Genomic DNA, 25185 nt, shown 5'->3' on the forward strand with positions numbered 1-25185 from the left:
GCTGAGGAGCTGGTGAAAGCTCCTTCATTGCCCATTGCTTCCCCTTCTGCAACACTGACAAGGGGAAAAGAAGCTGCGTTTTTACGCCTTCTCCCCACCCTGCCTATGAAAAACGGGGTACCCCAAAGTTAGTGGGGGGTGGAAGTACAGCTACGAAAAAGGGGTTAAAACCCTCATGAATATGTCTGAACCCCAGTGGGCATCAGCGTAACGCCTTATAAAAAGGTCTAACCTGGCCTGTAGGCCATGGGAGACTCCGGACTGTCAAGCACTCGTGAGGATGATGACGATGAAGACGATAAGGAAGACAATAACTGACACCCTGGGGTTCCCCCGCAGGAGATGGGAGCCGTGCCACTCAGCGGGTTAAACCTTGTGTATTAGCTCTGTATCTGCTGTTGTATTTCAGTCTTCGCAGGATTGTTTATCTGCTTAATGGATTTGTTAATAAAGGACCTTGTGAAACTGCAGTTGTTTCTCGTGTGCTCCTCGGGTCTCTCGTTCGTTCTGATAATATTGGTAATAATCTTCCTGATGCTGTAGCTGCTCAGGAGACCTGACCCTGATCGACCCACTGCAATCTAAGAGATGAATCAATAATCAATACACCAACCCATCAGCTAGGCTACCTCCCCTTCCCTGCCTTTCTACCAGCTCCCTCACAGGGCCAGGCCTCCCAGAACTGCCATCTAGTTCTGCATCCTTGTTATTATCAAGAAACATTTATATTGCAGAAGTGCCTAGAGGCTGCCTCCATTTTGACCCCAATGTGCTCGGCGCTGCACATAGCTAAAGAAAATGACAGTCAGTACCCTAAAGAGATTGCAGTCTAAAATGCAGGAGATAACATAAACCAGCTGGTCAGGATTCCAGTGTCTAGGTACCCCAAAGATACACATTTCTTTCACTGTCTGATTCCAAAGAGAACCCCATTCTCTGGAGGTTGCCTGTGTCCTGGTGACACGTAAGGAAGCCTGGAGGAGGCTGGGGTTTCTGCTCAGGTTGTTAGCTGGAACATAAAGGATTCCATCCTGGTAGTAACTGCATCATAAATAGCACGGCACTCAGCCATGATGAGTGAGGCATTAGAAGCCCTTGCCGCCTTGAATTTCTTCCACCTTCCTCTTTCTTCCTTACTGCTAACAAGGTGGAGGAATAGATCTGTTCAGCTTCTACCTACAGGGAGACATCTGTTACATTCAAATTCATCTGGGCAGGTTGCCTCCCATAAACCTCAATGTTAAAAAGAAGGAGAAAGTAACAGAAACTAAACTGTGTAATTACTGAAAGGCAGCAGGTAGACGCTGTGATTCTGATTCAGCTGTCTCTCCATTCTCTGAGCCGCAGAGGAACAGCTGTTTCTCCCATCCAGTTCCGGACCTGCCTTATCCCTCCTGTGGACTCCACGCCTTTGAGATATAAACACCCATTCTCCCCGACACGCCATTGATTTGGACTGCTGTATTGCCAACCCCACGCATTCAAAACTCATGAGTCAGCCCCCCACCCCTCCAAACAAAACACTACACGGAGGGTTCTTGTTATATGCCTTCAGGTTTCTGGGCCATTAGGGTGAACTTGGATGACTTTTGTGCCAGCTTTTCTCAGCAATAATAAGGCATACATTCCTAACAGGCAGAGTGATTAGGCACTGGAGCAATTTCCCCAGGGTTGTGGTGGAGTCTCCATCACTGACAATTTTGAAATCAAGATTGGTTGGTTTTTTTTAAAAAAGATCTGCTCTGGGAATTATTTGGGGCAGTCCTCTGGCCTGTACTGTACAGAAGGTCAGACTAGATGCTCACAGTGGTCCCTTCTGGCCTGGAAAATTTGAATCTATGAAACAATGTGGGCTAGAAACTTACTTATTTTCAAAATGAAAGCTGGCATCCCTATGTATTCACAGGACTCCAGGAGCTGGGGCTGTAAGAAACAAACCAAACGTCATGAGACTGATGATCAAATCATGAGAGTCATTCCACTGGGAATGACTGACATGGTGGCTGTACCTGGAATGCTTTATGGTCCTCTGCACATGGTCCTCTGTGTAGACACAGACCTCATGAATCCCATTTGACAGTCAGGAGAGCTTGCATGGCATTTTCAAACATGGCCCAAGGGAGTTGGACACCCAACTCCCAAGCTACTTTGAAAATCCCAGCCTTGGTTTTCATTTCCTGGCTCCCGTCATAGGCGTTACAAAAGGGCCTGTGTCCCACTGCGATGGCAGGGGTCAAGGTATATGGATCCAGTGGCCATGGGGATGCTTCCTGACCCCTCAGCCTAGGAAAATGACCATTGCTGACAACAGGTGCAGTGGACAGGTCTGACCCCAGTTTCTGAAATGGAGCTGATTGTGGTTTGCCCTTGTCCTTGCCTGCAGTTAAACTCTGCTCGGCACTGGTTCGGCTACACCTCTCATTAGCAATAGGTCATATTCCCAGTGGAGACAAGGGCCCAGTCCTGTCCCCACTGAAGCCAATGGCAAAAGTCCCACTAACCTCAGTAAAGACAGTTGGCACAGTCCCTTTGCATCTAGCTGCGCTAAGTGCACCCATTACATTGATTGTCCGGGCCGAGCCCTCGGGTGGTGTATTTTAACAGCAAGGGGCTGATATGTTGGCTCAGGGGCCATCTCACGGTCCGCCAACATGGTTTGGGCCCGTGCCACTGTGGTCTGTGAGGACGGGAATGTTGGCTCAGGGCCCTGACGTTTGCCCGTCTGGAGAAAGGACATGAAGGACACCCTAGAGGCTCCTTGGGGAGAGCAGCTTTCAGAAGCCGAATGATTTATTGTCTGCATGGATTTTCGCTTTGCTAATGTGTGCAGAAATTGGCAGTGTGGCAAAAGCTGCCTGAATGCTTTGCAAAAAGTGAGGGTGGCCAGGAGCTTTGGGGGACTTTGGTCACTAGCCGGGGAGGCTATTGTCTGACACCCCTGACTTTCTCCTGCAGGCACTGAGCTGGGTTTAATCTTGGAGTGGAATGAGCAGAAAACCTTGGTCACCTGGGCAGGGGAACCATCCCTGGTGGGCTGCAGCAGACATGCCCCCACCCCCATGCTATGTCCCCTTTGGGTATCAGCTCTCTGGTATATCCCCCCCAACACACAATACACCCCCCACCCAGCTATGTGCCACCTCCACAGTTGCCCTGCTGCAGAGGGTGCTCTAGGGCTGGACTGGGGCAAAGCAGGAGTGGGACAGAGGCGGGAAGGGCACAATGGGGTTAAAGGCCTGGCCCAGGCAGTCTTGCACCCCTGCTATTCCCCATTAGGGACTATGGCCGTAGGAGTTACAAGTTAGTGCTCCCCAAGCCTGTATCTTTGCCCCCCGCAGCAGAATAAGGGAGGGATAAGCAGGTCTAATTCTCTGCCCCCTCCCACTGGTGTAATTTTGGTGCAACTCCATTGAAGGTAATGGAGTCACAGTGGTGCAAGCAAGAGGAGAGCCAACCCCAGACCTGCCCCCTCACCTCGGGGAGGCCCAGAGCCAGATCCTCGGCTGTCACAGCCGTTTACTGGAGCCGTGACAGTCTACACCAGCTCCGGCTCTGCTCCACAGCTGACGTTAGTCACTCACGCCAACCACCTCATCTCAGGCCCACGGCCTCAGCGCTTGGGTGAACTCTTCTTGTTACAGGGTTTCGTTGGAACAGATTCCTGGGGCTGCATTGGGCAAATGACAAGGGTGATTTCCTGGCCCATTCTGGAATCACCCGGCTTTCCGTTTTTTAAATGCAGGAGCTGGTTATAGCTTTTTTGGAGAGTGGGCTGGGGGGAGAAATCTGTGCATAAAAGTAAAAAGCGACCCCTCCCTCGATAGTTTGTTTTTTAAAGCTTCCAAAAATAGCCTAGGTTCCAGCCAAAGGGACTGCAGCCAAAATTTCCCTGGCAAGCATCCATGTGGAGCGTGGGGGAGGGATGGTTGTGTTCAAATAACCAATGTGGGAGAAACAGGGCCTGATTCACCGTTGCCCCACATCAAGGGCTACCCAACGAGGCAGCAAGTGGCCAATGCTAGCCTGGGCATGGAGCTAAGGGCTGGCTGCTGAGCATTTGAAAACCTGGCCCTTGGTGAGCTGCCTAAATGGGAGCTGAGCTCCGAGGGAAACCTGTCCTTAAACGTTGGGCGCTGGGCCTCCGGAAACATGAGCCCTCATGCTGTCCTTTCCAGTAGCGCAAAGGGCTGTAAGGAGCATGACTCAAGCCCATTATCTCAAACAGAGGAGGGGGCAGGAGGCAGCCAGTGGAGGACAATGGGGAGAAGAGACAGAGGAGGAAGCAGGCAAGAATTGCACTGGAAAAAGTGCTGCCTGAAGACAATTTTCACAGGCACAGAGTATCACGAATGACTCGGGCGGGAGCCCTTTCATACCATTCCAGTGCCAGCAGGGACCCTTTAAATACAGATCCACAGTCAGAGCCAGTGCTGCCTCCGCTAAAGAGGGCATTGAAGAAAACAGCAGCAAACCCTACTTAAAGCAGCAGACTAGCTTCTCGCCCCTAAATGCATTGCTATGAAGATTACTAAGCAGGCGCAAGCTTTTCAGCTCCCAAACAAATCCATAAGCTCCCACAAAGCCCTCCCTCCCACAGACATGCAACAAATCCAAAGGCCAAATATAGTGAGTAATTTTTTTTATAGGGCAGTTTGATTGAAGCCAGAATATTTACCCTGTTTGAGCTTTGGATTTGCAAGTTTAAATCTTTCACAGTGCCAGGTGCACCCAAAAAGATAAGGGAGTTAGCAGGGATATTTCCATGGGTTTTTTAAAAAATGTTCTGAGATTGCTTTGAAGGAGCTTCTTAATAGTTCAATATTTATACGTTATCTCCTGTTGTTATTATTCCTCCTCGATCAAATTAACTCCTGAAAATGGAAAACGACTTCACTTAAAACAAAAAGAATAAACACTCTCCAGTTTCCCAACTCCTCCTGCTTTTTACTCTTTAGACTTGATAAGAGCTTATATAAGAGAGCAAAGCTGCTTCACAACCTTGCCGACTGATGGTTCCTGTTAATGAATACAGTATTATAACACGTATAGAACAGGCAGGGGCGAGAGACACAAGAGAGAAGTGTAACAGCCTCCTGAGAACGCTGGCTACTTAGAGAAGCTCATGATGGGGGAATGAATCATTGAAAAGCAGAAAGCGGTGCAACCTGGGAGGCAATGTCCAGGAGTGATTTGTTTTGGAGGCGAGGGACAGGGGGGAGTTGCTTTCCATTCTCCCCTCTAATAACAGATTCACAGAAAGCCTAAAATTTGCGTACAGACAGGAGCTCGGCCTGTCCAAAAGTGCCAACTTCCCCCGCTCAGCTGGGCTGAGTTTTCTCATCTCTCCCGGGTGCCAAGTGAACAGGAGGTTGACTTGTTTATGGGTAGGTCTTCAGTACAGACTTATTAACTCGGGTGATTGGCTGCATGTTTTGGCACTTGGGTTAGCATAGCCCGGGTGTGAGCACCTCCTCTGCAAAGCCCTACCCAAGTTACTGCGTCCTCACTAGTCCTGTGTTCCCCCATGTGTGTTGCTCGGACTTCTAGGGCATATCCCCTGGTTCTTAGCACTGCAGTAAGCCGAGCTGCTCTATGATGCTTGCCAGTGAATCGTGGGAGGACTTGTCTGCACTTCTGGGCATGGGGGCGGGGAGGGGCACTGGGGGGCTATCCACACTTGAGGGATTTAACCAGCATTCCCACTCCAAAGTGGCTGGGTTACCAGCCCAAATAGAAGTTACACTCAGGTTTTAGCTGACAGCCCCATCGAGAGAACCATGCCACTTGCACACCCAGATCGTAAGCAACTGGGGGCAGGGACCATCTCTTTATTCTGCATTAGTGCAGCATGGGGCCCTGCTCCATGGCATGGAACCAAACTGCCAGGCCTGTGTGGGCGAGGTGAAGATGGTGACTGACTAACCTACAACCTGCTGAAAAATCAGTCACGGACATTCAGATCCAGCAATTGCTTGACACCAACGTTGTCTGCCAGAGAAGAAAGACTAGACACTGTCTGGTTTGACAGTGAAAGCTGAGATTAGCCCCGGCATCACTGTCCTGCGACGTGGATGGGGAGGACAGCTGCAGGCTTTGTGGATTCCCAAGCCAGCTCTGCCTTTCAGGAAGTTCCATGTTAGCGGGGAGAGAGGAAATGGCCAAAGGGGCTAATAAACTAGTCTCTAGGGAGGGAGGTTCAAATAAACAGCCAAAGCTCAAAGGGTAAAGAGAATCTGATGGACTTTTCTTTGCATCTATTGTCAGATACTGCCAAAGCTTCTGCTCAGTCAGCTGGTCTTTACACAGGAATAGCAGGAGGAAATGCTGCAGGTGGGCCCGAGCACCAGAGAGAGAGAGAAGAGGTTTGCATGGCACTGGACGGTATGCTGCCTTAGGGATAGGCAGTGTGACCTAGTGGCTATAGCGTTGGGCTGGCAATCTAAGGGTCGGGGTTCCAATCTTAATTCTGCCACAATTTTGAGCAAATCCCATTGCACCATGTGTCTACTTCAGTTGTAATCTCTTCGGGGCTGGAACCGTCTCTTGCTACATGGATGCCCAAAGCCTAGCACAAATGGGCCCTGATCTCACACGAGGCCTTTAGATTCAACTGTAATAAAGAATCATAACAGTCACTCATTTTCAGCTGCATCATTGCAAGACACTGCCCACTTATCCACAGTCCTGAAATGGGGTGGGATGAAGCCTTTGATTACTTCTGAGGGCTTTTTCTCAGAAAAGCCTCATCTCCTGTTGTGCTGTCTTCCAGCACCAGGGTAGCGATAGGGGGATGGTATTCCCTAGCGGTCACTTAGCAAATGCTGCCTACAGCACCTCTGAGCAACGAAGCAAAGTGCCAAAGAGATGCTGAGTGCTGGTCCCACGTTCGGAACATTAGGAAGTAATTAAAATAGTTCTTGAAAAAATTAAATTCATAAGCGAGATCCCCAAAGGCATTCGTCAGGGCCCAGGAAACAAAGGCCTTAAAAACAGCAATGAGACTGAGAACTACGCTGGGAGTCGAGGGGATCGGCCTATATATGACTCAGCAGAAAGAAGAGAGAGAGAGAGAGAGTTTTGTGGAAAGAACATGGGGAGAACACGCAATTATTAACCATGCAGGATAATCTGCCCCGTCATGGCTGCTCTTTTGGGGAGATGAGCCTTTTATTGATTATTATTATTATTTCTGTTGCTGCTCAACGTGTCTCTGAGGAGCTGCACCCTTAAACAGGCTCTAAAATGGACGCCTCTTTGCTCACCAGTTCTGCTCCTTGTAGTACAGGTGTGGCACACAGAAGTGTGTGTCTGTGCAAGGACAGATATCACTCAGAGTCTGAAGGGCGGAGGAGGATGTCCCCGTGCGTGGTTGGGTTGAAGGGTTCTCTGTATGTGCAGCAGACCAAGCGGGTGTACAAGAATGCGAGCAGGAAAACCTGGACTTTATTCCTGATCTCATGACAATAGTCATGGCTGAAAATGGTTATAGGGTATAACTGTCATGGGATAAAAGGGAAGGTCCTTTCATGGATTGAGAACTGGTTAAAAGACAGGGAACAAAGGGTAGGAATTAATGGTAAATTCTCAGAATGGAGAAGGGTAACTAGTGGTGTTCCCCAAGGGTCAGTCCTAGGACAATCCTATTCAATTTATTCATAAATGATCTGGAGAAAGGGGTAAACAGTGAGGTGGCAAAGTTTGCAGATGATACTAAACTACTCAAGATAGTTAAGACCAAAGCAGATTGTGAAGAACTTCAAAAAGATCTCACAATACTAAGTGATTGGGCAACAAAATGGCAAATGAAATTTAATGTGGATAAATGTAAAGTAATGCACATTGGAAAAAATAACCTCAACTATACATACAATATGATGGGGGCTAATTTAGCTACAATGAGTCAGGAAAAAGATCTTGGAGTCATCGTGGATAGTTCTCTGAAGATGTCCACGCAGTGTGCAGAAGCGGTCAAAAAAGCAAACAGGATGTTAGGAATCATTAAAAAGGGGATAGAGAATAAGACTGAGAATATATTATTGCCCTTATATAAATCCATGGTACGCCCACATCTCGAATACTGTGTACAGATGTGGTCTCCTCACCTCAAAAAAGATATTCTAGCACTAGAAAAGTTTCAGAAAAGGGCAAAATGATTAGGGGTTTGGAGAGGGTCCCATACGAGGAAAGATTAAAGAGGCTAGGACTCTTCAGCTTGGAAAAGAGAAGACTAAGGGGGGATATGATAGAGGTATATAAAATCATGAGAGATGTTGAGAAAGTGGATAAGGAAAAGTTATTTACTTATTCCCATAATACAAGAACTAGGGGTCACCAAATGAAATTAATAGGCAGCAGGTTTCAAACAAATAAAAGGAAGTTCTTCTTCACGCAGCGCACAGTCAACTTGTGGAACTCCTTACCTGAGGAGGTTGTGAAGGCTAGGACTATAACAATGTTTAAAAGGGAACTAGATAAATTCATGGTGGCTAAGTCCATAAATGGCTATTAGCCAGGATGGGTAAGAATGGTGTCCCTATCCTCTGTTCATCAGAGGATGGAGATGGATGGCAGGAGAGAGATCACTTGATCATTGCCTGTTAGGTTCACTCTCTCTGGGGCACCTGGCATTGGCCACTGTCGGTAGACAGATACTGGGCTGGATGGACCTTTGGTCTGACCCGGTACGGCCGTTCTTATGTTCTTATGTTCTTAACTTATGCACCCTGTTATATGAAATAAATCAGCACCAACTGATGGCAGCAGCTTCTCGTAGGCTCCTTTTGTACGTATTCACACTCAGATCTGCTGACAAATATACGTGGTTGCTGCTTTTTGCTCCTGTTAGCCCTTCAGGGCCAGCGCACATGAGAATGGCTGGTCTGGAGTCTGTTCTTCCTTGTGCATCCACAACAGAATTATGTACTAAGTTCTGATCACCGATGCCTGTGCAACCCCACTGAAAGTACTGGGGCTTTATAGGTGTCCACGAGGACAAAACCAGTCTCTGGCTGTTATTGTTTATTATTCCTTGCGTGTGATTGGTCACCTGAGTCACCTGGTATTGTTTCTGCTCCATGACTGGATGAGCAAAATATTGCAAACAATATCATTTGCACATAGAAAAAGGATGTTCCCATGAAGAACAGCTTATTCCCCCAGCATCCTGAGAACAAAACCTGATGCTCGTGAATGTTTGTGCAGGAGCAAAGAAAGACCGGCCCAGACGTGGCAGCACAATGGAGTTCCCTGGAAGTTAAAGGAATATCCGCACATACTCTTTGGCAGGGCTCACTCACCTCTATACTGGAGTATGTTTGGCCACCTTTGCTCGAGAGATGGCCAGCCAGGGCCGGAAAGCAGGAAGCCAAAAGTGAGGGGCATTGGCAGAGCTGGGAGAAGGGCCCAGGGCCGAAAAGCAGGAAGCCAAGACTGAGAGGCATCAGCAGAGACCGGAGGAAGGTATTTTGTAGGCTCTTAGTCAAATCCTCCTGCCCTTCAGGGAGATAGAAACAAATCAATGAAGAATATTAAAGAACAAATAAACCCACAATGATTTAGCATTTCCCATAAAGGTCAGAGTCCTCTGTGGGCATCTCTTCACTCTCTGCTTTGTCATTGCTCTGTGCCTCATTCGACGGAGTGCTGAGCTCTCTTTTGTCGTTTTATTTCCTCCAAGGTCTTTGTGCTTTCTGCACCTGGGTCTTACATGGGTGGAACAGAGCCTACTGCAGAGGAAAGGCAGGCGAGCATCGCTGCTTCAGCTTCCCCAGGTCTGGCATGGTTTTTCAGTTGATCCTGCAGTGAAACTCAACTGATTCACTCGGGGGGCCAGACTCTCAGCTGGAACTCTACTGATTTTATTGCTTTGATCCACATAGGACTTTCTTTGGGGCTGCACTGATATTGTTAGGGATCATCCCAGCACTTGGGGTAGAGTTTCTCTTACTGGTATTTCAGAATCAGGCATCAGTTCAATACAGCTCAGCTTCAAACTCCTCAAAGTGTTTGATTAAGAGGATCTGGTGTGGTCCATTATAAATTCAGCTCCAGAACTGGGTTTGGATTCTGATCTCCTGCCTCATCTCCTTTCCGCAGCTCACGGGGGTTGGGATCCAGGGATGATTCTACTTCTAATTTGATTCTTTTGGCTCAAGAAGCAACATGATTCTGGAGCTAGCAGCAGGCTATGGGACCCCAGCTGTTTATTAAAACACACTTCCACATGACAGGCATAGCGCCAATCCAGCCAGACAAGGAAAATAGATGGGAAATGAGGCGTCCCGTCCCCCCGCACCACCCGCACTGTTTTGCCATCGCTCATGTGACTGCTTGCACAATCACTGCTGGAAAGAAGACAGATGCCTGGTTTGTGAAGTGGGTGATCAATAGGAACACAATTGCGACCACAAGGAGGTAAGGAGCATAGGAAATCAAGCACATCCGTCTAGCACTTGGTGCTTGGAATGTGTGGAAGAGGTGAGTGGCCATTTTGGAATGGGAGGGACATACATCCTTCCTCCATACCCTGTTGTTTTGTGAAAGCAAACTTCTGTGAATGGGGCCTCTGCTCATTACAGGTGAGGAACATACATACAGGTACATATAAACCCAGTGATCATTCCTTTAAGGCACTAACTGCAGGAAAATGAGAACGACTGTCCCTTTATTCGGTCTGGCCTTCTCCCTCCATCCCACCACTGACCCCAATGCTTTGGTGGTCATTTAATCTTTGAAATGAGTGCATTCCAGAGGCAGCAGCCATTAGCAGGAAGATCCTAGGTTTCTTGGTTCTGTTTCACTGTCGGAGTGGGTGCCCTAATTTACATCACTGTCAGCTACATAATTTATCAGAAGCAGAGTTTGCCTTTCTTTAGCAATTTCTGGGATTATGAAGAACCGAGATGGTACCTAGATGCCATGGTGATGGGTGCATCACAAACACACAGAGATAGCATCCTGTTACTCTATACCCAAAGGGGCAATCATGTCCTTCCAGCCAGGATTAAAAGAACCAAAAAGGAAGAACAAAAGTAAAATCTCCCTGAGAGTGCACGCTACGTGTGTCTCCTCTGTACATCCGCACTGGCCTCAGCACAAAATGGCTGCCAGCGTCTGCAGACAGCAGAGTCCATGAATATCTAAAGGGGTAGGAAAGCACCAAAGACGCTTTCAAAGGACAAAGACTCTGCTTTGATTCTGGCTCAATTTGGTTGTGGCTTAAAATTGGTACCATCTGATGTCCCACCTGGAATGTCCTACGGGGTCTCTTACCATGGCCTAGTGGTCAGCGGCTTGCACTGCAAAAGTCATGGGCCACAGCAGGCACCACCTGGTGCAACAATAGGCTTGGTATCAGATTATAAGAATTTATTAGCTGTGTGTCTTAGGCCCTAGACTGCAAACACCTAATGGAGATTTTCTTGTAGCTGAAGTAATAGGAGCCTGTGCTTTTGAGGCAGAATGATCCATGCTCTGCCTCCTCTATCACCGTGAAATTCCGAATAGTCGTGGTGTCCAGTGGAGGTGAAATCTCAGGCAGGCTTCATTGCCCACTTGTTGAATTTTCAAATAAACATCTTCCTGCTTTCACCCATTCTGCCCCTCTTGTTTACAAGGAGCTTCCTGTAACCATCCGCAAAGCTAACTCATTGTGCTCCTGCAAACTCTCCTTTGTCAAGTGTCACCAGTTAGGTAGCTCGTATACTGAGACCAAGGCCTGTCATTCTCATCAGAACTTGTGCTCCTCCATCTGTCTGTCGATGTCCATTTGTTGTCTTTTGTTTCATGCTTAGGGTATGTCTATACTACCCGCCGGATCGGGGATCGATTTAATGCATCTCGTCTGGACGTGATAAATTGATCCCCGAATTGATGCCTGTACTCCACCTCGGCAGGAGGAGTAAGTGGAGTCGATGGGGGAGCCGCGGCAGTGGACTTGCCGCCGTGAGGATGGCCAGGTAAGTCGAACTAAGATACTTCGACTTCAGCTATGCGAATAGCGTAGCTGAAGTTGCATATATTAGTTCAACCTTCCGTGCTAGTGTAGCCCAGGCCCTAGACAGTACGGTCTGTGGGGCAGGGACTGTCTTTCTGTTCTGTGTTTGTACGGCCCCTAGCACATGGGGTTCTGGTCCCTGACTGGGGATCCTAGGCATTACAGCAGCAACAAATAATAATAAGAATAATCATTAATAAATACATAGTCAGGAGACCTGGGTTCCATTTCTGACTCTGCAACTGACCTGTTGTGTGATCTTGGGCATGTCCCTTCTCTCTGTGCCTAGACTTCCCATCTGTAAGGTCAGGATAATGATACTTAACTTCCTTTTGTAAAGCTATGGACGAGATGTGCCACATAAGAGCCAAGTATCTTATTAGCTGGTAGCTTTCACTAAGTGATTCCAATAATCAGCTGAGCTTTGTCTCCATTCTAACAACAAATCTTCCTAAATCAAACTCCTTTATTTAAAGTGCCACTGGAATTGATGACAGCTGAAAAGTCACAGACACAATAGTGAGTCCAGCCAGCCTTCCTGGGACTCCTTCATCCTGAAATTTTAACGAGCGTTTCTGGAAAGACACAGCAATTAGCACCAGAGAGATTGAGAACAGAAGAAAACCTTTGAAGGATGCCAAGTTGCTGAGAGGCAGATCCTGCTGGATAAGAACTCAAGAAGCAAGGACATTTTGGATATTGCTACAAATGACTGAACTTTGCATTCCAATTATTTTTCTCAAGTGCATGGTTAACTGACAGTAGTTGGTCCCCACTGATTTTCTTGTCAAACGATTTATTGTTAGCAAGGATGAAAAATCTGCAGGTGTTAATTCCATCAGAAGGTCCTTCCCTTCTCTCCAAAATACTCCCTGACTTCTCCAGCCTCTCTTCTTAACAGGATTTTGGGTATTGCTTTGCACTTGGCTGCACATCATAGAAATAAACTGAATGTGCAAAGTTAAATGTATGCAGGATAAAAATCAACTCTCAGTAATTATAGAAACACTTGGAACTGTATTTTTTCTTTAATTCTCCTGCCCTGCCCTCTCTCTTGTACACAGTTAATGCAGAGTTTATAGCTACAGCAAAGTGAGCTGATGCTAAAGCCATGGCTGCTGCGTGGCTTAATTCGAAGACAGACACCCAAAACTAGAGAGCCCCATACATTCAGGCCTAGTCTACAGTGGGGTGTGTGTGTGTGTGTGTGTATGTAAGATACGCAACTTCAGCTACAGAAATAGTCTAGCTGAAGTCGACGTATCTTATTTCGACTTACCTCCCGTCCTCACGGCGCGGGACCGACGACCGCGGCTCCCCCGTCGACTCCGCTACTGCCGCTCGCTCCGGTGGAGTTCCGGAGTTGACGAGAGCGCGTTCGGGGATTGATATATCATGTCTAGATGAGACGCGGTATATCAATCCCCGATAAATCGATCCCTAGTCTGGACGTACCCATAGAGAGGGAATGGAGCAGAAAGAATGCAGAATTCTCTAATCTAAATGAATTCATTTAGGATGAAATTTGGGGCCTATAGGAATCAGGGACAAAACTCCTTTTGACTTCAGTGTGGCCAGGATTTCACCCTTCGGGCAGAATTACAGATGCGATTGTTTACACAGGACTGAATTTGGCCCTTTACCTGTCCATGTCAGTGTGGCGGTTTTTGCTATAATGAGAGATCTTTGACTCTGAGGGCCAGATCCTCAGGAGATATATAGAACCGTTGTGATTCTCCCTGATGTATAGCATGATCTCAATCTGTGTTCATGCATGGAGTATGTGTAGATTGTCAGTCTACCCACCCGTACAATATAGCCCTACTCCTGACTCATATGAGACCAAAACGGGGGCGGGGGAGAGTCATGCCACACAGTAGACTGTACACTGTTTGAGGCAGGGATCATCTCTTTGTTATGTGCTTGTACAATGCCTAGCACAATATGACCCTGCTGCAATCCATGACTGGGGCCCCTAGATGCTACTTTAATACAAATAATCAGTCATAATTAATCAAAAACCAAAATTCATCCTAAATGTCTTTATTTAGCTTAGCGAATGAGGCATTTCACGGTGGAAATTTCTGTCATCAGCATAATCATTGTCAGAAAGTAATTGCTTGTGCATGCGTCGACCTAATTCCAAACGGTTCAGGCATATCTTTTATCGGCTTATTTATTGGTCAGTTTAAAATTCACCCACCATGAAAGATGGCGTGAGCTGTTAAAATTTGCTTTATGCACGAGTTTACCCAAACAGAGCTGTCTCGTGGAGGCCTGCAGAAGGCAAACAGGAGCACACCTGAAGCCAATTCATTTTATATCCATGTGAATAGTTTTCAGTAATGCCTAGACAGTGAAACTGCAGCTCCATTGCGGTAAGTGTTGTACAAACACATTGCGAGAGACCGTCCCTGCCCCAAATCCAGCACCATTTACACAGACAAGACAAAGGGTGGGAGAAAGGAAGTTCTGGTGTCACATTTTATAGATAGGGATCTAAGATCCACAGGGATTAAATGATTTCTCAAGGTCACATAGTGGGTCCGTAGCAGACCCAAGAATGGGAGCCAGTCCAGTGCTTTACTCACAAGACCATCCTTCCTCTCAAAGCATGTGCAGGGCCGCCCAGAGGATTCAGGGGGGCTGGGATCTTCGACGGCGGGGGCCCCCGAATTGCTGCCGAAGTCCCGGCACTTCGGCGGCGGGTCCCTGGGCGGAAGGACCCCCCGCTGCTGAATTGCCGCCGAAGACCCACTGCCGAAGTGCCAGAAGGACCCCCCCACCATGGGTCTTCGGGGCACTTCGGCAGTGGGTCCCAGAGCAGAAGGACCCCCCGCTGCCGAATTGCTGACGATCACCCGGAGCGGAAGAAGCTCCAGGGGCCCGGGCCCCACGAGAGTTTTCCGGGGTCCCTGGAGAGAGTGAAGGACCCCGCTCCAGGGGCCCTGAAAAACTCTCATGGGGGCCCCTGTGGGGCCCGGGGCAAACTGCCCCTCTTGCCCCCACCTCTGGGCAGCCCTAAGCATGTGTGAACAGGTCTATTGGCATTCACCTAGCTCTCCAGGTAGAGCACTGTTTGGCTCTCCTTTCATCAGTAAGCCGTGTTCACAACACTAGAGTCTCCCAAGGGGACATCCAGATAGTCAATTTCCAAACCTGAAAAATAGCTATGCAAATGGGTGTGTGGCATTTGGGAAAGTATCATGTGTCTGAGCAGGCTGATCCCTTGTGCCTTGCTGGGAGAATCCAGCCCTGAGTCAAAGCTTGCTTTCTTCCCATTTCATATATCTGGTAAATGCACTTCTGTCCAGAAGGAGAGGGCTGAGAAAATCAGAAGCAGGTGAAAAAAAGAGGCTGATACCGAAAGTTCTGATAACTGTAGTGTCTGCTGCCAGTTGGTCATTTTGTGCACACAGAAACCTGGTGTGTAATTACCCAGTACTATTTGTGCAAATAGGCCTGGGGTTGTGTGGGCACAGCCACTGCTGCCGCCTCTGGAAATGTGGCTTTAGTGTTTCTAGTTTTAGCATCTGAATGACACTGTTTAGGAGCCTGATCCAAAGCTCACTGAAGCCAATGGAGAAACTCTCCTCACCTCAGTCCGCATTGGAGCAGACCCGTAGAGACTATGGCTAATTGGAAGGTCTGATTGCTCTGAGGCACCGGATGTCTGGAAACCTTGGAAACTAGCACAGAATTATTCATCCAGATTTGTGGTGAGTTCATGTTTGGTTAAGAAGGCAGATGAAATAATGAGAGGAAAGGCCACAGTGAAATTTGAACACGAAAACCAGAGGCACTCATTAGCCCCTTAAGGAGGGCTGAAGGGAAGGTAGATGCCAGGAAATTGTTAGGATTGGTTAGCAGGCTTAAAGGCAAGAGGACACAAGCTGAATCTTTAGTCTCCGGCGCAAGAGCCCGTCTGGAACTGCAGTACAGATGCAGGAGACAAACGGCCTGCTAGGAACTCTCTCCCATACAAAGAATTGCTAGGGCAGAGGAACTGTACAGCTGGCTGCAGACACTCGGACTGCAGCTCACTTCACCAGTGGGTGTTCACACTGGCTATTAGAACCTAGCCCTATGCCAAAGCCCCAGCCAGCTGCAAAAAATAATGCTCTTGAGAAGTACCAGCCTGGCCGTCCAGGGGCGTGATGCCCTCTGTGGGTATGGCCACTCACAGCTACCAGAAGAGAGTGGATTTTTGGAGCCACACTGTGTGTTAGCTTTCTGGATTGGAAACCAGGTACAGATAGCTCCTGTTTGCTGTGATCAGTGTTTGTTTTTAGATAATCAGTTTGCCCCCTCTCATTTGATTGTTTACAGCAGCCAGATGATCACACAGCAACAGAGAGCTTTGTTTTTTTTTTTTAGATAGCGCGCTGCACGCAAGGAGCTCTGAGCACGGAGCTCGTTCACAACAAACAAGAGAGGCTGCATATAAAAACAAAGGGAGTAATCTATAAAGCATTTGATGACCAGTGCTGCAGCACCAGCGCTGGCTGGGGGTGATGCATTATGGGCAGCTATCCCAGCATTCAAGTGGCGGAGCCAACACTGTGTGTTTAGCTTCCTGCATTGAAAAATCAGAACATGTTTAGTCTTAACTCTTAGCAAACAGCCTGCAGCCAACTCCTGCCAATCTCATTTGATTGTTTTACAGCCAGGTACAGATGATCACAGCAAACAGGAGCTCTGTTTGTTTTTGCCAGACTCCTCAGAATGAGTTCTCCAAGTCCAGGAGCAACGCAAGCTTTCCTTACCCCAACACGGGGGCACCAAGATCCTGCACCTCGGCCCTGGCTGAGGAGGTAGTTCGGTTGCTGGGTCTGGTCCCGTAGCGGCTTTCCACATGGACCTGGTCTCCACGGGAGTTTTTTGCATAAAGGGTTTCCCCAATGTGGAGTCCTCTGCCTTTGTTTAGCCCTCGGCCTGTCTCAATCAGCCTGCCAACGGGCAATTTGTTGCGGTGGCTTTCACGATGGGGACACCGGGTCTGTTGGATAACGGGTGGTTTTGCACAAACAAAAGAGTTGCTGTGAAACTGATCAGCTGGGGATAAAGCCGATCAGTTAAAAGCTTCAATTCTATCTGTGAAGCCGCCCAGAAGATGCAGTAAGATCTTGCAGCAGGAGAGCAACTGGGTCCCCTTACTAACCATCTCAGAAAAAAAAATCAGCTTTCTTATGCCTATAACTTATGGCCCGTTCCTGTAACGATTGCTGACCTGAGCAGCCCCACTGCAGTCATTGAGACTAGTCATGTGAGGAAGAGCTACCGGCTTCAGGGTGGCAGGATCAGCTCCTAGAAGGACTGAAGGCTTGAAATCAAAGGGGGGACATAACCCATGCATGACCCCCCTCTGACATTGGCATTGGAAAATATGCAACATTTTCCCACGAGGCATCTAGAAGAACACAAGTTTGGGCCTAGTCAAAAGCCCATTGAAGTCAATGGGAGTCTTTGCATTGGAGTCTGTGGGCTTTGGATCAGACCCATAAGACACTTTAAAAGTGAGAGAACTTTTAGCAAAGGAAATAGAGTCTGCGCCTGCCTCCTTTGGGCCAGTGTGGATTTTGCCCTTGATTTCACCTGGGAGCAGGATCGGGCCCTTCCTGTGCAACAGCATAAGCTAGAGAGGTCATTTGCAAAGTCAGATGCAATGCAAGTTGTCCCGAATGCACACATTTAGTTGCAGTTTGAGATCATTAATTGCAAAGTATCATAGAAATGTAGGGCTGGAAGGGACCCCGAGAAGTCATCAAACTCAGCCCCCTGCTCTGAGGCAGAACCAGCTACACCTAGAGCATCTCTGACAGATGTTTGTCCAACCTGTTCTTAGAAACCCACAAGGATGGAGATTCCACAACCTTCCTTGGAAGCCTGTTCCAGAGCTTCACTAGGCTTACTGTCAGAAATTATTTCCTAATATCTCACCTGAATCTCCCTTGCTGCAGACTTTGCCCATTACTTCTTGTCCCACCTTCAGTGGACACAGAGAACAGTTGATCACCATCCTCTTCATAATAGCCCTTAACATAGTTGAAGATCATCAGGTTCTGCCCCTCCACCCACCCAATCATCTTTTGTTTTCTAAACATCTGTAATCACTTGCTGAGTTTAGAAGGGGGATTGTTCTCCCTCTTCTATTTTCTGCTTCTCTTTCATGGTGCCAGGTACACGCTCAGCCTGGGGCCAAGATGGACAGGAGACTTCATTCTGACCCAGGGGATCCTTTTTTTTGGTGGGAGGGAAGGGCGGTAGGAGACAGAGAGAATCAAATCCTGTAACAACCCTGTTTGCCAAACTGAGGCTCAGACAGACTTTGGGTCCCACCATGATTGTCTAGAGAGATAAAGGTGGGAAGGAAAATAGAGGCACAGACATGGGGTCACACAGCAGGGCAGTGGCAGGATAGGGAACAGAACCCAAGTCTCAATCCAGTACCATAGCCACTAGACTCTGCCACCTCTCAGCCTGAGATAGCCTAGGAAATAAAATGTACACAAAGGAAAAACAGTGCCTTCCGAAAACAGGAAGCCCAGACCATGGGACACCCAGACTGCCCATAGCGCTGACATTTGTGAATACAAATTGCTCACGGGTACTTAGCTTCAAAATAACTCCAGGTGTGGATGGCAGTGATCCTCTTGGTGCATGCAGGTGCCTGCATCAGCAGGAATGGCTGGTGAGGCCACCATGTAACTGCTTTCGTTTTTTTAGAGGACTGGCAGTAAAATATGCCTGAAGCCTAAAAACAAATCTCACAAAGAGCTGCTTACTTTGGTATGTCATTTTTAAATAAGTCATCATTTGCTCCACCCCAGAATTTGCTGAAAGCACTCCAAGTTTTTCTTTGCTACCGAACAAAATAATTGCACAATTAGCAGTGCAGCTCACACTTCGCAGGGTGATGGGCTTTTACCTAGAACAAGTACAGAATGTAACACTTTGCATCTCTAAAGTGGCAAAATACTCTTGCTGGCTTTTTTAATTCTGCATTTTGCAAATACACAGTGGGGTCCCCACAAACTTAAAGACACAAACAGTCACAGCTTAAAAAGCTGAGTGCTCTGTTGCTGCCAAAGGAAATGCACAGCAGCTAATGAAACCAGATTCGGGGGGGTTGTGTGTGAACATCCCCTAGCACAGTGGGGTCCTGGTCCATTGCCAGGACTCCTAGGCTCTACCACAATACAAATGATTAATTAATGATTATTATTATTAGTATGACTCATAATGCGGGAGGACAGAAAGAAAGTAAATGAAGCAGAGCCTGACTTTACCTACCTTTTATTGTTAATTCTAAGGAAAGGTGTGGTTCTAAAGGGGCAGTGCTGGGGTAGGTAGGATGCTGGGCTAAGACTCCGGAGACCTGGTTTGGCTCCTGCCCCTGCCACGGCCTAGCTGTGTGACTTTGGCTAAGGGCTTGTCTTCACGTACAGCGCTACAGAGGTGCAGCTGTAGCACTTGACTGAAGATGCTCCTATGCGGACAGGAAAGCTTCTCCCATCGGCACCGTTAATCCACCTCCCCGAGGGGCAGTACCTATGACAGTGGGCGAAGATCTCCCATTGACGTAGTGCTGTCTACACCAGGGGGTTAGGTCGGTATAACTGCATCACTGGGGGGTGTGTGTGTGTGTGTGTGTGGATTTTTGACACCTGAGTGACATAGTTATACAGATATAAATCTGTAGTGTAGACCTGGCCTTAGTCAGTTCCCTTGTCTGTGCCTCTGTTTCCCCCACATGTGTATCTATCTTGCCTGCTGGGACTGTAAGCTTTTTGGCACATCCACCGGCTTACAGGGTGTCTGTACAAACCCAGCACATTGGGGCCCTCAACTCAGCGGGGGCTTCTGGGTGCTACTGTGATACAAATAATAAAGAACAAATCAGTAGAAAGAAAAATGATATTTACACGCTTCTAAAAGGATCTTCCAAAGCCGGGGAAGTAAACGATCCATATAATCCTGCTGAGTAGTTTCTCTGTGCTGCTGTTCCTTTGATGGGTGTGATGGATAATTTAATAGCCCATCAGAGGGGTTTGCTGGGACTCAAAATTGGAGACACGACAGAGCAATTGGTATGATTTTTTCTTCTCTCTCCCCAGGCCTGCGATCTTACCTCCATGTGGCTGTTTAGCTCTAGCGTGCCAGGAGGGGGAGCAGGAAGGCTGTGTAGTGCTGTGGGATTCTCAGACACGGCTCATTCCCTTCCGCAGAGCAGCTTGGAACTGAGATGCTTGCAGTCGGTGGGCAGAGAACACAAAGCAAGTGTCACTGCTCTGGCTAGGGACTTGGGACAATTGCGTGTGTATATTCTGCTCCCCTGTCTGGGCCCTGCATCAGACTCCCATAGACAGCTCAGTTACACAGGCACCTCCATGCCAAACCAGAGGCAGAGCAAGGAATGCTTCAGGTCAGGATTGAGGTGCATCAGCAGTGCTGCGTGTGTGTGTGTGTGGGTGGGTGGCCAGGGCTGGAACAGCTTAGAATGAGCCCGGATCTCACCAGCTTCAGAGCAGAAGAGCAGCCCCAGCTCTTCGCATTTGCCTTTCACAATGGCTATATCACAATGGCCCAGCAACCTCACTTTTATTTGCTGTTTTCAATACTTTCTCTCTTCCAGTGGCATCATTAAAGGCAGGAGTGGAGGATCCCAGTTCTGCTGATTGGATTTTTTTCCCTTAGTTCTTTTCATGGCCCAAGACCATGGTGATGGGCGTGATGCAAATATCTGGATAGACAGACAGTTGTGGTTTTGCAAAGCGGGAATGAGGTGCATTGGCAGAAAGGGTGGGGAGAGGCGCCATTTCTCCTCCAACCGGATTTTAGCCCCCACATTCTGCCTACACCCAAGCAGGACATTCCAGGGAACCAGGAGACATCTCCTTTCCCTCCCTGTGCCAGGCAGCACCACATGGTTTGCAATGCTCCGCTGGCCGAGAGAGAAGGGAAATCGCTCTGTGTGAGGGAGCCATGGGGCACTGGGAGGGGGAACCAAGGCGAGGTTGGGTCCGTCATGCCAAGTGGCACATGCCCCCTCCACAGCCCAGGATGAAGGTCCCAACCCCTGCCATGGCTTGGAGCAGGGCGCATTGTGCTGAAGTATGTGGGCTTATGCACATTAGTGGTACCTATGCAAATTGCTTAGCAAGGCAATTAGCGTCGAGTTCAAACAATTTGCATGGCGTGCCACACGTAGGGCAGCTGCTGGCAGGTGTATAACCCCAGTGCTGCATTTCTGTCCCAGCACAGTTCTGGTGGATTCTGTTTGAGTAAGTCATGAATTTTCCTGCCCTTCTGTCTTCTGGGTGACAGCGTTTCCATGGTGCTCAGCGTGGCCTTCCAGATACAGGGCAGGAAGGCAGCTTGGCAGAGACTTACGTGGGGGCTCCTCCGTGCAGCTGGAGTGCTAGTGGCAACAGGGCCTTACAGAAAATGGAGGCTGAGAGAGCCCGCCGGGGCTGGAGACACGGGGGCAAGACCCCGGCCTCCTTGCTGCTTATCGCTCAGCAGCAGACAGAGGCTCTGCAGCGTAGAAAGACTCTGAATAAATAACTAAAACAAACACGTCAACCAAACCAACTTCCCTTGGCCTCTCAGCCCCGGGGCTCTAAGTCCCATCTTACCCAGCACAGCTGATTAGCAGAGCCGTTTCTCAGTGCCAGGGCAGCGCGGGATGTGGCAGATAACACTGCGGCAGGCTGAGCCACTGAGATTGCTTTTTGCCCAAAGCCAAATTGCCTTGGAAATTAAATGCTCCTTTGCCACAGAGGAAGCGGAGTTCTCAGGGCCCAAGCAGACCCTGTCACTGTGAGAAAAAGCCTGTGGCCTATTTTAGCTCTGATAAGAAGAATCCAGCATTGGTGGGTGGCAGGGTACATAATGCCCTGGAGGCTGTAGTTCTTTCATATCAGAGGACAGACCCACCACGCTGGGACGTGGAATGACTCCGCTGGCTGGCTCAGATTCGTGCCCCGACTGCAGAGGGGCTCTTTGCATTAATAGTCGCTGCAGGCAGGGTGACTTCAGCTAGCAAGAGCCACTGAAGAAATTCCAAAGCTGAAGTTAGACACTGTCCTAATCCTGCACCGGGTAGCCTTGGTAGAACTTAGCCCCGTAGGATGTGAGATTGCTCACTGAGCCCCGCCCACACGGAATCTGGGCAAGCTCATGGCTGAGGGAGAGCCGTGTTCTGTGTGGTTTTAGTAAGGTCTGCGGTGGGAGCCAGGGTCCCTGTGGGGAGCAAAACCCAAGGTGCACACACACACATACGCACACTGAATTTTGCGTCTGTCAGTGCTAGTGAAAGATGCTGGCTTGTTTGATTCCCGCTTTGGTAGGTGAAGCCTCCAAAGCACCATCTACAGATGCAATAATGATCTTCCCCTAAGATCGAAGGGACAGACCGCAAGGATCCACTGAGTACCGGGGGCAAAAGAGGAAGGGGAGTGAGGCTAGGGGCCTGGGAGGGGACACTAAGCAGAGAACCCTGGATGGCACCCACAGCTCTGAAAGGCACTAGCCTATTTAAGTCCTAGGACTGGTTTTCAGAAGCCACCCATGGAGTGAGAGCCCCACCCCTCAGATAAGGAAGGGGCCACAGAACCAGGATTTCACTCTACATGGGCAACAAAAAAAGTCAGCCAACAGGGATGAGCGCCATAGGGTCAATAGAAGGGAAGCCTGAGCAGAGATCCCTGCCAGCACCCGCTGTGCCAAGGAGGCGCGAAAGGCACTGGGAGTCCCTGAGATGAAAGTCTTCTCCAGCATTGCTCCACAGGGCACGTACGGCACAGGCAGAGCGAGCGTCTCCATGCTGTGGCTGAGCAATGCACCTTAACTCTGACCGGATGGTCTCGCCTGTAGAAATGAGATGACAATTCCTCCCCAAGGCTCTTCTAGCTTTTGCTTTTCCATTTTACTTTATAAATGAGGCATAGTCATTTCTGGGTTCCCCAGCCCAGCCAGAGACAGTTCCTATGTCCCCCACCTACCCCACCTGCACATCAGCAGCTCAGCTTTCTGGACCCTTGGGCCTCAGGCGCTCATCCATCACGTGTACTCTTAGCAAAGTTCTTTTGGCCCAACAAACTTTATTACAGGCAAAAGTGCATCTGAATTAAAGGTTCGTTACAATCCAATCAAACCTGTAGTCCCTGGCTGGCCATTTCTCTTCCTCTTCCAGTGCTGTTATCGCTTGGGCAGGCTTATTGGAGGACTCTTATCAGGCTTTCTAGACATTTGTGCTAATGAGTTCCTGTGCATCAGCGATTTATCACTGCCAGTGTCTCACCTGGCTGTGCAGAAAAACAGCCATTTCCCAGTTACGCCCCAATTCAGCCACTCCAGATTACATAGCTGGAAGAGCTGGATAATGGGACTAGAATGAAAAGAGAAATGTTGGGTCTAAATAATAAGAGTAACAGCAGTCAGGCAATGGACAGCCAGAGATGCAAGAGTAAATCAGAACCACGAATGACACTTTGTGCCTTTTGTCCTCGGATCTCACAGTGCGCTACACACGCTCAACATGAATCAAGCCCCTTGCCTCTGAGAAAAGAGTATTATCCCCACTTGACAAGAGATGGACAAAGTGATGCTCAGAGAGATCAAGCAGCTTGTCCAAGGTCACAGAGTCAGTTGGGAGCAGAACCATGCTTTGAATCCAGATCTCTTGAGATACTCCCTATTTGATTACAAGTGAATCATATTGCCCCGGCTTAATCCTCTTCTGTTTTTCAGCAGCCTCCTCCTCTGGCTTCCCCTCCTCCCTTACTTAATTATCTTTCCGTCTTCCTTCCCCGACAGCTTTCTAAAGGTATCACAAAATATTACTGACCCCACTGCACACAATTTCCTTCCACTCAGGGATTCATGTCTAAGAAAAAGAGACCTGGTCCAAACACAATAGGAATTGCTGGCTTCCCCACATCTTTACACCAAGTTTGAATCAGGCCCAATTTCTCCATTTCTGAGGAGTTCTGGCTTTAGGTAGCGCCAGTTGGTTATTTCTCCCTCCCAGGTTCTAGCTCCCACTGGAAGCAACCATGCCAAAGTACCACGTGACAGGGTAACAAGCCTTGTGGCTGGGGGAAGCAGCAGATGTGGTATAGCTTGATGTTAGTAAGGCTTTTGATACAGTCTTGCATGACGTTCTCATAAACAAACTAGGGAAATACAACCTAGATGGAGCTACTGTAAGTAGGCGCATTACTAGTTGGAAAACTGTTCCCAGAGAGTAGTTATCAGTGGTTCACAGTCAAGCTGGAAGGACATATTGAGTGAGGTCCCACAGGGATTGGTCCTGGGTCCAGTTCTGTTCAATATCTTAATCAATGATTTAGACAATGGCATAGAGAGTACACTTATAAAGTTTGTGGACAATACCAACTGGGAGAGGTTCCAGTGCTTTGGAGGATAGACTTAAAATTCAAAATGATCTGAACAAACTGGAGAAATGGTCTGAAGTAAACAGGATGAAATTCAATAAGGACAAATGCAAAACACTTCACTTAGGGCTTGTCTGCATTACTCACAAGATCGACAGGCAGTGATCGATCCAGCGGGGATTGCTTTATCGCATCTAGACTAGACGCGATAAATCGACACCGAGCACTCTCCCGTCGACTCTGGTACTCCACCAGAGCGAGAGGAGCAGGCGGAGTCAACAGGGGAGCATCAGCTGTAGACTCACCACAGTGAAGACACTGCAGTGAGTAGATCTAAATTACGTCGACCTCAGCTACATTATTATGTAGCTGAAGTTGCCTAACTTAGATTGTTCCCCCTGCCCCCAGTGTAGACCAGGCCTTAGGAAGGAACAATCAGTTGCACACATACAAAATGGGAAATGACTCCCTAGGAAGGAGCACTGCAGAAAGGGATCTGGGGATCATGGTGAATCATAAGCTAAATATGAGTCAACAGTGTAACACTGTTGCAAAAAAAGCAAACATAATTTTGGGAGGTACTGGCAGGAGTGTTGTAAGTAAGACACGAGAAGTAATTCTTCCACTCTACTCCATGCTGATACAGCCTCAACTGGAGTATTGTATTCAATTCTGGGTGCCACATTTCAGGAAAGATGTGGAGAAACTGGAGAAAATCCAGAGCAGAGCAACAAAAATGGAAGAATTGGGTTCATTTAGTCTGGAGAAGAGAAGACTGAGGGGGACATG

The 25185-nt window shown here is 48.3% G+C and overlaps 1 long non-coding RNA gene across 2 annotated transcripts in view; it reads right to left on the minus strand.

Annotated features, from left to right (window-relative positions):
• Positions 1-358: 358 nt before the first annotated feature.
• The window catches only part of LOC120370492, a 36296-nt gene continuing 11469 nt past the window's right edge, over positions 359-25185 (minus strand). Inside the window, exons 2-3 of one of the 2 annotated variants that reach the window (XR_005583767.1) lie at positions 1866-1923; positions 359-581 (exon numbers count right to left, since the gene is read on the minus strand). This is a non-coding gene — a long non-coding RNA (uncharacterized LOC120370492). The remainder of the gene's footprint in view (positions 582-1865; positions 1924-25185) is intronic. The other variant, XR_005583768.1, reaches the window with a different exon arrangement.

The sequence above is a fragment of the Mauremys reevesii genome, linkage group 8, assembly GCF_016161935.1.
Source record: "Mauremys reevesii isolate NIE-2019 linkage group 8, ASM1616193v1, whole genome shotgun sequence".
Classification (NCBI taxonomy): Eukaryota; Metazoa; Chordata; order Testudines; family Geoemydidae; genus Mauremys; species Mauremys reevesii.